Below are 14,555 nucleotides of genomic sequence, written 5' to 3'. Positions count from 1 at the left end.
TGGGGGGATGTTTGTAGGATAGACGTAGAAATAGGAAACCTGCGTGTGTGAGAGACAGGCAGTGTTTGCAGTGTAGTTAAAAAGCCTATTTCCAAAAAATACCATAACTGCCAAAAAGTCTTAAGAGGACACTGTATTTCACTTGCTGTTTGCATTGTAGCTTTCATCGTTCCGCACTTCACGGTGGTTTCTCATCCCTCTGGTTCATAACTTGTTATGGTGTGGTCGTGCAGGAGTGCAGTGAACAGCCTGCTTCCGTAACACTGCAAGAAGTCACTCCCATTCTTTTTCCCCCCTTGCTCAAGGAAATGTGAGCAAGAGTCCTTGTAGTGCGGGGGATAAATGGAATAAACACTTGAACTGATTTGAAAAACATGAAAAAAAAATCATGGAATGCATACTTGGTGTAGTAACATGTTGGGCAGGCAATAGAGAGAGATGCTTTCTTTTCAGAGAAGTGATTGCGTATTTTGAAGGGAATGCTTGCACTAATAATGAATTTATGATAGATGAATGTCTAGACATAAATTGTAAGAGGTTTGTAGGAACTTCCCTCCATCAAAACATTTTAACCAATATGTCAAAAGGAAAAGTACGTGGGGAAAAAATAGTACAATTAGCAGTTAAAGTAACTAAAGTGTATTAGGCCCAGTCAAATGAACTATTTTATTTTTGTTCCTTGTTGTTTGTAATCTCATAAGTATGAGTCATTTAAAAGCCAATCTGGCTTGGTACAGTGCATGCTGTTTTATAGCGTTTTCTCCTTGCCAGCATGAGCATTTCCTTGTTAATGTTTCACATCTGTTCTTTGTAATTTAGTAATTATGTGCTGGCCTCTGTGTCCTCCTTGTTTATTTTAAAAGGACAACGGGAAGCTTCACTTACGTGAGATTAAATCGATGTCTGTGATTTATTAAAGCTTGGGTGTCCTGGACCACTTCTTTGCTCTTCTGTATAAATGGATATTTTTAGCAGAAGATGAAAATGTGGGTGGTTGGAGAAAATCGGTAATCTACGGTTAGAATCAGCTGAATGTTTTAGAATTGAGTTGGCAAACGTGTGCTGGAGATTTACATGGCTTTCTTATCAGTCGTGCCCAGGCTCCTTGCGAGCATGGCTCCTTGGTTTTGTTTTAGCAGACGTTCAGAGCAAAAGTTTTCCTTCTGCTGGTATCTCTGTTCCTGCAGGCAGACGGTATTCACGTCCATACAAGAGTGTTTGCTGTCAAATAGAAATCCTACTTTTAGTGGATATTATTGATCATTCATACAGAATGTAGCAACATTATGTAATTTAGGTGATTGATTGCATACAATAACATGCCATATGCAACAGCAAATGACCAGAGTGAACTCTGTTCAGATGTGGAAATAAATGATTTACCTGTTCTGTAAATGCTTTCAGACCTTCTCTGACACTGAGGTGCTCAACTATACAAATTGGCAAATATGATCAGGTGACTTAATTATTATGAATGGTTTTACCGGAGCACATAAAGGAGCCTTTAGGCATTATGCAGAGAGGTTTATTATTTATAGTAAAGTACAATCAAGAAAAATAAATCTGGTTGTGGAGATGATGCTTTGCATTAAAATACTACACAAGACTGGAGTCTGTTTCTGATCTCTTGCCAAAGCTATCTGTATAACCTTCAGCCAATTAATTCGACCTCTAGTCTTGTTTGAGCCTGGAATTTAGATGCTGGGCTTTAAGAGCCTGAAAGGGCAGAACCTGCATCCCGAGATAATCTGTCTCTGTTTCCCATGTATTCAGTATTTATTCTTCTTCACATGCTTGTGCATTTACATGTATGTACCAATCTGTTGTCACTGACTTGGGTGAAGATGTCCTGGCCCTTGCATTGCCAATGTGAACAGGGGATTATTTTGATTGATATGAGAGTCAGGGTATATGCCAGTCTGAAAGGAGTTTACACTGCATTTGGGAGAAGATTGGAGCAAGGTCGGGCGGTGTTTTGGGAACAGAATCCAGGTAAAGAGCAGAACTTGGGCTTGTGGGAGCCAGACAGCATCGGTCTGGAGCATGGCTCCATCCAGTGAGCCCCTGAGTGGATCCTACAGGGTCGATTGGTGATGGAAATTGCCACCAACGAGTTCTCAGTTAATGCTGTCTCCAGTGGTTGAGGCTGACCAGGGAAAACTGCAAGGCTGAGTGTGATTTTTACTTCTGTTTTCTTCTTATGTTCCCAGTGCTTATGTGCTCACATTTCATATTGAGTGCTGCAGTTGCCTTACAAGCTCAAGATGGAGGGTTCTTCCCTGCTACTCTTGGATGCTACTTGATTTTTGTGCCTATCATTTTCAGGGTTCACTTGAAAAGCAGGTATCTGTATGGCAGTATGAGTGTAGAACAAGTATATTCCTCAGAAAATTCTCCCAGCCTCCATGCGCTCAAACAGTTGGGGAAGCGAGGTGCAGTCACAGGGACTTTCTCCTGGATTACTTCGAGTCTCCTTTAGACCCATGCCAGCTTTTTGATATCCACAGCATTTTGGAATGAAGTTCCTCAGCCTAATTACAGACCACGTAGGAAAGCCCACTGCCTCTTATTTGTTCTGAACTGTTGTCTGATGCCTTTCTAGCTCTGATTCTGAGAGGGACAGTGAGTCCCAGGCTGGGCTTTCACCCGTCCCGTCTCCTCTGGATTTGCTAGGCCTATCATCCCTCTTTAGAGGCATCTCATCCATCTTTTGAGGCATCTCTCTTTCCTGACTGGAAGGCCTCAGCCTTCTTGTCCCTCCTTGAACCCCTTATAAGTCCATCATACCCTTCCTGATACGGGAGGATCAGAATTACGCACAAGGGTGTACTATGGATTTTGTATAGAAACACATTGATTTTATTTTTTTTAATATGTATTTTCTGTTCTTTCTCTAATTCTTTCAGGTTTTTATTTGACCATTAGGGAACCTGAGCCAGTTTTGTTGTAGAACTGATAGTTGCAGCCCCACATTATCATTCCTGCATATTAATATTCAGCTCAATGTCTGTCGTCTTGTATATATAACCAGGCTTTTTTTCCCCCCAGGTACATCACTCAACATTTATTCTTGTTGCATCCCATCTATCATTTTGATTGCTCAGTCACTGACACATGGAAGGTCCATCTGCAGATCTCCACAGGTGGTCCTCATCTTTACTGTCTTAACTACCTTAGTAGCATCCGCAGAATGTCACCTTCCTAGTCACGCTTTTCCCGGGTTAATTATGAATATGTTGAACAGCACAGCCACAAGCTTGGCTGTCTGCAAGACTCCTCTGGCGAGCTGACTTCCCTCTGAAAACTTTGGCTGTTTAATCCTACGTGCTGTTTCCTATCTTTATAACCAGTTATTCGTCTGCTCAAAGACCCTATGTTTTCTTCAGTATTTTTTTTAGTTTCCATAAATGGAGGCATTGTTGACTTTTTGTGGAGGAACTCGGAAGGAAAGTTGCTGAAAACCATCTGGCTTATAAAAATACAATTCTTATATTATTGATGTAAGATAATTTTTTTATTTAGTGATTATGTCTTCCTTTGAAATATCCAGTATGCTAGGGATGTAATAGCTTCTGGATTATTGTATTTTGTACTCTAATATGTCTTGATTTCATCATGGTTTTAGGTTTGGTGATTACAATAAAGGGTTTTGTAAAATTATTTTTCTCTGTAATATACATTTCTATTTATAGAGGGGCTGTTGGCATCCTCTGCTGTTAGGTACAGTAGTCTCATACAAAGGAGATTTAATTTTGTTTCTTATCCAAGTCATCACATTAGATATACGGTGCACATGCTTCTTCTATTCATGATATTTAATATTTTTAATACTTAAACTGACATTTAGATACAAAGAATACATTTACTTGGCTATTTCTCAGGATCGTATGAGAGCTACATCAAGACTCACAATTGAAGTACTGACATTTCCACCAACAATAGCTGTATTGTAAGCCCACTGGATATGTTGACAAAATCAAATTTTGTTAGGAAAATATGTATAAAAATTATTTGTTATAAAAGCAGGGAAAGGGAGGGGCATTAGCAAAGTGCTGTCAATCCCTCCCACTCACAAGCTCTATGAAATCTGGCATTTCTCTGCTGAATTGGCCACGTCATAGTTAATACCGGAGAAATGCCAGGAAATTATTTGAAGTCTCTTTTTGAATCTGAAATGTGGAAGCACCAGGCAAAGGATTCCCTGAAGACAGCGAGCAGAAAAATTGTCTGCACAGCAGACAGAGAAAACATCATTCTTAGCACTGGTGTATTTTTAGTCTCTCAGCCTGGCGAATTGATTCAATATAAGAGTGTATGAACTGCCGGTACAAACACAACTATTAAGAAACTGTAGGCTTCCACTCATGATTAAGAGCTATTTCAATAATCTTTATTTTGATTATTACTTTCAGAAATGTTGTACGAGTAAAATTCAGGTTAAATATCGTGTCAGAAGTCAACTGTTTGTTTCTTTTCACCCAGGTGATTTTATCAAGTGTTCATGATCTGACTAAACACAAGTATTGTCAAAAATATATATGATAAACCAGGTACTTGGACCAATAGAAAGGTTTGGCTCTTTAAAGAGCTCGCATGTGTGGTCTTGGTTTGGATAAAAAGTGTGGAAGTCAGAAAAAAAACCCTGTAGAGAAGTGTAACAGCCTCCGTTTTCCCTCCTTGGCCTCTGCTCTGGTTACCGGCCGTGACTGGCTCAGCTGGGAAATAGGAGATTAGATAGTACCTGTTGTTCCTTGGAATAATTGTAGGAAGATACTACTTAATCTCTAACATTTGGTTTAGTTGTTCCCCCTGACAGCAAAACCTAAAACCAGCACAAAGTGGGGGTGGTTCCTACAAGAAATGACAATATTTAATTTGTTTAGTTGCAACTTGGATGAGAAGTTTTAATATCAGAAGATATTATAGGCAACTTCATGTGAGCTTGCAAGAGGTGAAATATTTCAGGACTTGTCTTAAAATGTGTTTTATATATTTTTTTTTTAATCCTGGCTCCAGTTTAAGCTCTTTTTCTGAACTAAATTAGAAGTAGAAGGCACACTAATGATGTTGAAGTTGAAATTCAGGTAAATAAAAATTGTGGAGTCCAACTTCTAAATTTCCATGGAATCTGTATCTGACGTAACTTTTGTGTGCTGTGTTATATGTGGAACACAAAATTTGTCAGGCAATACACTTAACGTGGAAACCAGAGCAAATACTAAATAGGCTTGTGGTCCACTTCATGCTGTTCTTGAAAACATAATTTTTACTTGTCTTGTTTTTCAGGTGGTCAGGTAGCATAAACGCAAAACATTATGTTTATATACACGCATATAAGCGATCCTGTGTCTCTGCTCTTTGGGAACACTGTAATTTACTGTTATTTTTGAAGCAGAAAGCCTGTGAGGTGTCTGATGCACAGTTCAAGGAAAGCAGTCCTGTTGAGTAGCAGGGAGAGAAGCTGGCTGGTTACGCCTCTGTGGAAGTGCACGTGGCTGCGCAGCTCTCAGTTTGAGTTTGTCCCTCAAATGGGTCTTTGACTCAACTTACCTCACTGATATCTCAAAGCTTTAGCCTATAAGGCTTTTCTTCAAAGAAACGTCTGAATTTTTTAAATAGAAATCTAAGTGCACTTAGATTAAAATACGAGTAGATACTCAGATGTAGAATGTGCTGAAAAACAGTTACACCTGAAAATCTTCGCCTCCTGCCTCAAATGATTGAATAGTCTGACAGAAATCGGTTATTTTTAAACTGAACCATAGTAGTCTGGCGGAGATCCACTGTCACTAAACATGTAAAGACCCTGCGGACCCTAATAAGTTTATGGAGTAAATGGTAGTGGCTTTTTCTGGTCTGTCTGAAGGACTCATCTGGGACAAATCACTTCAAGCAGACACATGGTGTTTAACTTTTTTTCTAATGTCTCCTGTCACACACAAAGAAACAGCAGTAGGACTGCAGGTCTTCAAAAAGATGGCCTGTAGAAAGCTTTCGCTGTTGTTTTAAGGCTTTTAAATGTAGGATTATTGTGTTATGATTTAATACATGCTTCAAGGTAACATAAAAACATGATGTTTTTAGTACTGCTTGGATAAAAACATTCTGTAATGCATATCTATGTCTTGGCGACACTGGAAGAGATTGTTTGGTAAGCGGGAGAATTAAGTGACAGCCACCTATTATCTGCAACCCATATTTCAAACCAAGTGGTGAGGCTGATGTTAGAGAGCTTTGTTGATGCCTTACTGATACCCGCTGTGTTGTTTCCTTTTTCTTTCTCGTTTGCCTTAGTACTGGTGTTTTATCTGAGGATGTCTTGTGGTTGTGCAATTAAGAAAATAGTAATTGTCGACAGATACCTTTGAAACCTTCCAGCGTAGGCCTGATTTTCAAATCTCTGCTAGGGCCAGAATTTGAGCCGTTACCTCCTGTATGTTGGTTGCTATTATGTGTTGTGCTTTGAAGAATTTCAGAATTTTCCGGATGAAAACTTTGCCAGTAGGATTTATTTTTTTAGAAGAGTGGAAGTTAAGACGACTGTTCCCAAGTGTAACAGGCCTGCAAACAGTAATCTGTGTCAAAGGGTAGATCACGGCTGTAGTTACAAATCTCTGCTCTAGTCTTGGGTCTTGGGGTTAAAACGGAAGAAATAACCTCGTGGATCTGCCTAGGCTCAGCTGCTGCTGTGTACTGCTTTACCTGCTCCCTTTCTGCAATCCCCAGTTCAACGTAGTCTCAATTTTGGCAGCTGTTAACTAGATTATTTAAAATAAACTAGTTCTAGCTAACTATTTTAGTCATATCAAGTGAAAATGCATCCATTTGTGTTATAAAAATTAAAAAACTACATATCCGTTGCTGTAGTTGGACTGAATGGTACTCTTAAGTCAAATATTAAGCAACTAGATCTATGCCTTTTTTTGTTCTTTGGAGAGATAAACGTCTGTGGTGCAGCATTGATGAAGAAGACTCTGTCATGGGAGGGAGAAACTGGAATCCGTCATTAGTATAAATGGATAATGTTAATTAAGAAATCAAGTATGCAGATCTGGCTCACCTCTAAAGAAAAATAGATACTTGGCATTTTTCTGTTAATGAAGAATTTTACATTAAGATGAAAAAAGACTTGGCATGAAGGAGATGCATTAGTAATGAGATGCAGGCAGCATTCTGGGAGGAAGATTTCTTGCCAGAATATAGGCTCGAAGAGGAGAACAAATGGGAGATAGAAGAATTGATTCAGAAAATTGCTCCTTGAAAATGTTTGTTTCTGCGTAGCTGCTACTCCTTGTTTAGATTTGGATACTGTCCCCCTGGTTCTCCTTGTCCTGTACTCACTTATCTCTTTAAACCTGCATTGCTATCACTCGTGTGACATCAGAGAGCCGTGTCGCACTTTCAAGCGTGAGATACGAGGTTTGTTCAGGAGCTCAGGCTTCAGACCTTCGTGTTCAAGCACAACCTGAACATCTCTTTGAAGGTCCCAGTGTGTCAGCCTCTGCAGTGTCTACCTTTCATACCTTTCCCAAACCATGCCCCACCCTAAGGGATGCTTCCTAGGACTGGGCTGACTTTTGGCTGAAAATAGAGCATGCTTCTCGTATCGGAAGGGGCCTCCGTTTTCCTCCTTTTTCCTTAGTGAATCCAGGTACCTGCAGATACAGACAGAAGGAGAGAGAGCTTCCTGAGGAGCAGAGACCAGGCAGAGTTCATGGCCCACAGGTCATGAAGTTGCACGGCAACAAGGATCTATCTGGGAGATGCAGATTCTGGGCAGAGAGCTGTGCACATGCATTATTTACTTTTCTGCTTCCTTCCCTGTTTACTTTGATCTTTCTCTTTTTGAAAAGTTAATTAGCCCAGTTGTTCTCACCAAGTTTGGCTTTTTTTTGCACATGTTCAGGGATCTTTCCGGCCCCTTTGGGAGGCTGACTGTAAGGGAATTGTCTGAATGGGTACATCTTGAAGTTGCAGACTTTGTTTATTATTCATGTTGACATTATACTACTGAGCTGGATAACAATTGTTTGTTCTGTTCTCAGTAAGTCACTCCATAAAGGTTTGTTTTCCTGATTTAAAAACAAGCCTGGGTTTCTCCCCAAATGAGGTTCACACATTCACATTATGAAACTTTTTTTCCTTTTTACAATTGATAATGCCTGAGAAAATAAATCAGTTAAAAGTTACTGAAGAACTGAAGTGTGCAGTTCTGTTGTAACTGAATCCAGCAGTATCACCACGATTAATGAGATGATTTGTCTCTACCAGGATAGGGTTATTTATTTGTAATTTGTATTCATTAATCTTTTGCTTAAAAATTGAATTATAGCACATATTCCCATAGAAAGCATCCTCAATAAAATAGTTAAACTTGTGTAAGAAAAATAACTTCTGATGATTGGACTACATTTTATTTTGCGTACTTTTAGCCATTTGTTAGGGAACATGCTCTTGATGGACCTTGGAAATTCTATACTATATTTACTAGGGTCCACAAATGCCTGAACCCATGTACTTCCCATTCATTGGCATCACTTAATTTATGTTTGGGAACCCCAGTCTGCAAAGTTAAATTAAGCATAGACATGATTTTATGGGGTTTTTTTCTCCTTCATCTTACCACTGTGAAGAGGTTATGTTAATTTTTTATTCTGCCTTTCAGGACGAATAACCCTGTCTTTGAGGTTTTTGATACTTCCACATGATTTAAGCAATCCTTATTAACTGACTGAAACCCTTTTTATTCTGGGAATGTATTTGATGGAAATAGGAAAGGATCTTGACAGATTGTAGTTTACTTCTTAGTTGTGTAACAATATTTAATGTTTTTCTTAAGATCAGGGCTCCTGAATTTGGTTCATTATGTGAGACACTTTTTGCTTAAATCTCTGGGAAGTTGAGCAGTGGATCTACGTTTTCTCTAAGACTGAGAAGTTCTTAGTGTTCCAATCGAAGAGGCAGGAGCTGAGTGTCCTCACATCCCAGAGCACTGGTGGAGTCTGTACAGGAGTCTGGTAGTTACAGATTTGGTCTTAGGTATGTCTTACTAGGATTTCCAGGTATCCAGATGTTTTTGTTTTCTATCTTTTATAGACTTTTACTGTATTAGACAACCAGGTACTGCTGGTTGATCAAAATGAGGAATACGTCCTTGTCAGATATGTAAATAGCTGTGTGTTTATATTAACTGAAAAACAGATTCTCAGCCCTTTTGTAATTGTGATGGTACTACAATCTTTCACTGGGAAAGAATGAGCTTCTGGCATCATAGAATCACTAGGTTGGAAAAGACCTATGACATCCTGTTGACTACTAAATCATTTCCCTAAGCACCTCATCTCCCCATCTTTTAAATACCTTCAGGGATGGTGACTCAACCACTTCCCTGGGCAGCTGTTCCAGTGCTTAAGAACCCCTTTGGTGAAGTTTTTCCTAATGTCCAATCTAAACCTTCCCTGGCTCAACTTGAGGCCATTCCCTCTTGTCCTATTGCCTATCATTTGGGAGAAGAGACCGACACCCTCCTCTGTACAACCTCCTTTCAGATAGTTGTAGACAGTGATGAGGTCTCCCCTCGGCTTCTTTTTCTCCAGGCTAAACAACCCCTGTTCCCTCAGCCGCTCTTCATAAGACTTGTACTTCAGCTCCCCCACCAGCTTTGTTGCTCTTCTCTGGATGCGCTCCAGGACCTCAATGTCTTTCTTGTCGTGAGGGGCTTAACAGAGGATTCAAGGTGCAGCCTCACCAGCGCAGAGTACAGAGGGAGAATCCCTTCCCTGCTCCTGCTGGCCACACTGGTTCTGATACAAGCCAAGGTGCCATTGGCCTTCTTGGCCACCTGGGCCACTGCTGGCTCACGTTCAGTTGCTGTCAACCAACACCCCCAGTTCCTTCTCCTCCAAGCAGCTCTCCAGCCACTCTTCCCCACTGCGCAGGGTTGTTGTGTCCCAAGTGCAGGACTTGGCACTCGACCTTGTTAAACCTTATCCCAGTGGTCTCAACCCATTGATCCAGCCTGTTCAGATCTCTCTGCAGAGCCTCCCTACCCTCCAGCACATTGACACATCCTCCCAGCTCAGTGTCATCCGTGAACTTCCCAAGAGTCCATTCAATCCCCTCATCCAGATCATTGATAAAGATGTTGAACAGGACTGGTCCCAGCACTGAGTCACAGGGACACCACTGTGACCCATCTCCAACTGGATTTAGCTCTTTAATCCAGTGGAGGGTGCCCCTGTCCAGGCTGGTGGCAGCCAGTGTTGCAATCAGAAAACTGTGAGAAATAGTGTCAAAGGCTTTAGGGAAGTCCAGGCACCCCACACCCATAGCCTCTCCCTCATCCACCAAGCGGGTCACCTTGTCATAGACGGCCATCCGGTTGGTTCGGCAGGACCTGCCTTACATAAACCCACCTTGCCTGGGCCCGATCACCCGGTCCTCTTGCGTGTGCTGTGTGACAGCACTCAAGATGACTATTCTGCCCAAATTCCCCAGTTTTCTTGCTTGAGGGCAAGTGTTCAGGGACTTTCTTGACTATTTCCTTGCTGAACCAAAGCCATTAAGCCTACAGATAAAGAAGAAAAGGTGGATCAGAGAAGTGTGGTTGGTGGAAATATGGAAGAAGTGACATTTTTTGCACCGATTCCTTAGTGTTACAGCCTCTCTTTCCTCCCTTACTCACGCATGTACACGCACACATACTTCTCTGGAAAACAAATTGAAAGTGTGGCTGTATGTGGATTTAAGTAGAGAAAATGCTTAGAATCCTGGAGGAAGTAATTGAATTTTGCATACATTGTATTGTAAAGGAGACGTTGAGATACTTTGTGTCAGGAAGAATACTGGGAAGGTCTCTGTTTCTCTTAATTCTTTCCCTTTTTTTTCCCCCCTCTTATGAGACAGTTTAATAAGACCATTTGGTAGTCCTGCAATTTGAGAACCAAGAAGCTTGGTTTTCATTTTTTTAATGGATTTTCTTCTTCCACTTAGAAATATGTGCCTGTCCTTGACATATTTCTAAGTTCTTAATCATCTTAATTTTTTTTTTATTCATGTTAGCACACTTGAGCAGTGGAAGATTGACAGAGATGTGAAGGAACAGTGGGCTAAATGTCACTTGTCTGGAGAAAAGGTTTTGTGCAATTTGCGGTGTGTTTTCTTTTTCATAGCATTGATAACCAGGTGAATGCTTTTGATGGAAAGTGAGTCTGAAGAGTCAGTCTTTTTGGGGAAGGATCTCTCTCTTTGAACTGTAAAACGTTTGACACGGGGGTGATACGTGCCAGTATACGTACATGTGATGTACAAAGGCTATAATCAAAGAAATTGTTTTAAGTTAGGAGTTCAAACATTCAGAATTTCTGGATGTACTATTACTTTATCCTCTCGCCTTTGATATTGAGCCCAAGGCCGGAGCCTTCTGGAGCAAAGGAACATAATTCCAGATGGCTTCCTGATAAATATGTATATCGGAGGTGAATTAAGATTGCACCAGTAACTATAAATCTCGTGTTTCCAACACCTTGACTCTGAGATTTCACTTCTTAAATGTTCTTTTCCTGCATCTTTTTATAATTGTGTTGAAGGAGCTTTAGGAAAGTTGCCTTGTGAACTGCTGAATGTATTTAGAAGTAGGATCGGTTTTCTCATGAACTGTTGTAGAACCTCAAATACTGGTATTTTAAACATACAAATGGTGGTTATGGGATATTGTGCGGTGTTCAAGTGGCCCCAGTTTTCTTAGAATCAAACAAATGGGGATTATTATTGTTTGACACCAGCTCCTTAAACAAGCATCTTAACTCATTCCTAAGAGAAGAATTAAAACCTTATTTCTGAGTGCCTGCTGAAGGTTTAGCATTTTTATGGTCTAAAATAATTTGGAAGCAGAGTGCTTGTTTCAGGCACATTTTCCTGAGCGGCTAAAGGAGCTCTACTGTTCTACTCTTCTTCTCTACAAGCAAAACTCATTATAGGTTGTGTTCCTGAGGTTTGTAGCCATAGAATTGCACAAGTCTCTGTCTCAGCCCATTTAGACCAGGGCTTTTTCTTATTTAGCTATGAAAAGGGTGTTGCAGATCAATTTTGTTTTCATTAAGGAAGAGTGGTTGAAAGAAGAGAACTCCTTGGCCCAATTCCCCCTCTGCTTCTGCAGGTGTTTGTGCAGCAGGTCTCAGCAGAGCCCTGGGAAGGGGCTGCAGCTTCTGAGCTGTGCCTGGGCTGGGAGTGCCCCGACAAGAGGGAAGGAAATAATGCTCCGTTGATGGTGTTTGGTACCAGAAATCCCAAGTTGTGGTGACTATTGGTTCAACACACTCTGTACTGTTCTCTAGCTGCAGACCATGTAACATGTAGCTGTGGTTGGGCTCATGGGACAGGCTGGGTATGTGGTAATTCATCCTCAGCTTTGTTGGAATCACTTTTGGTGGTTTTGAAGTGAGACAAAAACGTACCTATTTATGGCTGCCAAGACTGTAGATGTGCATCTGCATTTGTCTCTGGGCTGCAGGTGATGCAGTGGCTCAAGTCTGCATCAACTGGGTCTTAAAAATGTATTCACGTGTGTGTCACTCAGTAGTGGTTTCATTCAGGAAAAACTGTTCCCAGATGCATATTTTTCAGGTAGTTCTCAGAAATTTTAACTCATAATTTCCATATGTTTATTGATGATTTCATTAAAAAAGTATTTTAACAGAACAAGTCTTGCACTTCCCATTTTTGTTAGTATTTTTGAATCTCTCCACAAAATGAATTTTAAGTGTCTGTTTGCTCTAATGAGAATATACAAGAAATGTTCCCATTGTGTCTTCTATATTTTCATATATGCTGTTTAATATTAGTTGGCGTTTACGGAAGAAAGGGGGGTTTCAATTATTATTATTGAATGGTAGAAAGAGTTTTGGTTTGGTTTTTTATCTGAGAAACAGTGTAATGAGCAGTACTCTTTTTCTAGAAAAATTGTGAGGATTTTCATAATGGCTTAATGCCAGACTAAAATGTCTGGAAAGAGATGAGAGTTGGTTCGAGGAGAATGGGGGAAAATCCTTTATTTAATCCTCAGAGTAACAATCTTGTTACAGGGTCCTTCCCTTGGAATTGTTCAGGCTGACAACTTTTGTTCTGTATCCAGTTTACCCTGTGCAATTGCGTATCCGACACCAGAACTTGCTTTCTGTTCTGAATTTTCTCCCCTTTTCTTGCTTTTGAAGCTGTTTTTGGGTAATGACCCGAATTCCTAGATTGTCTTATTCCTTCAGGTTGCTCTGCTTGATCATGTTAGCTTCCGATGTTCTGTTCTCACTCTAACGGTGTGATGGGGATCTGCGGTGCTGTGTCCATGTACCCGGCCTTATCCTGGCTTTCTCTTTCACAGCCCTGGTGCATGGGCTCCTTCCTGGCCTCGGCATCACAAGTACCAAGCTGAATGCTGCGCAGAGGGAGTGAACAAGTGAGCTGCTCTATGGATAATGCGTTGGGTTCTTCTGCACAGACATAGAATAAGGTGCAGCTAGCAAGCTACAACCTGCGGAACAAGGCTGCTCAGACTAGGAGAAGGGATATAGTACATTCAGCTGGAGCTTTTATTGGAAGCCATACATCCATCCAGGATGGAAAGGTGAGATTTCCTATAGTTTTATTTCATTTTTGGTTTATCTGTTAGATTCAGGGAAGATGCCTTTAAGATGTATCTTCATGAAAGTCATCTGAAGAAGGATGTGTGTTCATTTGCCTTAGTTTGTCACTTTACTTAGAATTTGGTTTTAGGGCAGTTCTGACTATCTAATGTCCTTGGAACAAAAATTTGCAATGAGATGACTCTTACCCAGCAACTTAGTGAAGAGAAAAGGAGAGGTGAGACTGAACAAAATGCTTGAAAATTGGAGGCAGTCCGGAATGACAGAATGAAGCATAGCAAGATCCTTCGTAGGAGGCTGAAATCAGACAAATGCAGAACAGGAACAGTAATACAGTATTGAAAAAGTAGCTTGAAGATGAGATCAGTTATCCTATTACCTGATGCTTTAAATCAAAATTATATATAGAATTCAACAAATACAGCCATGGCTCTAGCTCAGACATTCTTAACTATGGTTTGCAGGGAATGTCCAAACAGATGAAAGTAGCGTTCCTTTCTTAGCCTCTTCTTAACTCTTTGAAGCTGATAGAAAGCATCATTGATATAGTTTAAATTGCTATGTATGAAATTATAACTTGCAGTTAAAGGTGAGGAGAAAGGCTGTGGTCAGAAAGGTCAGAGAAGCCATTAGGAAGGCAGTGTGAATTGTTCTGTGTGCATGGGAAACGGTGTTCTTTGTGTCGTGTTTTAAATGGGAAGCATCTGATGGTGGCACGGCATGTTGAAGGGGAGAGGGAAAAGGTCAGAGAAGCACACAAGGCAGAAACAAAGTGCTAGGAATGGCACCGTTCTGAAATGTTGACCTAATTCTGCATTTCACTGGTAAAATACCTTCTTTTCTGGAGCCACTGACAAAAGGTAGGTGTTTCAATAAGTAAATTTATAAGAGTGACATTTAACTGTGCTTGTCAGGTGG

At 40.6% G+C, this 14,555-nt stretch overlaps 1 protein-coding gene across 7 annotated transcripts in view; it reads left to right on the top strand.

The window, feature by feature from the left end:
- The window catches only part of PCDH15 (protocadherin related 15), an 855,028-nt gene that overhangs the window by 125,945 nt on the left and 714,528 nt on the right, over window positions 1-14,555 (top strand). For all 7 annotated transcript variants that reach the window (XM_054071953.1, XM_054071964.1, XM_054071963.1 and 4 more), the window contains one exon: window positions 13,376-13,618. The gene's annotated coding sequence lies outside the window, so the exon portion shown is untranslated. Of the gene's footprint in view, window positions 1-13,375; window positions 13,619-14,555 lie in introns of those variants that run through there.

Source organism: Cuculus canorus, chromosome 7, assembly GCF_017976375.1.
Source record: "Cuculus canorus isolate bCucCan1 chromosome 7, bCucCan1.pri, whole genome shotgun sequence".
In the NCBI taxonomy this organism is placed as follows: Eukaryota; Metazoa; Chordata; class Aves; order Cuculiformes; family Cuculidae; genus Cuculus; species Cuculus canorus.
Note: the sequence above shows the minus strand (reverse complement) of the source record. Positions and strands in the feature narration are given on the sequence as shown.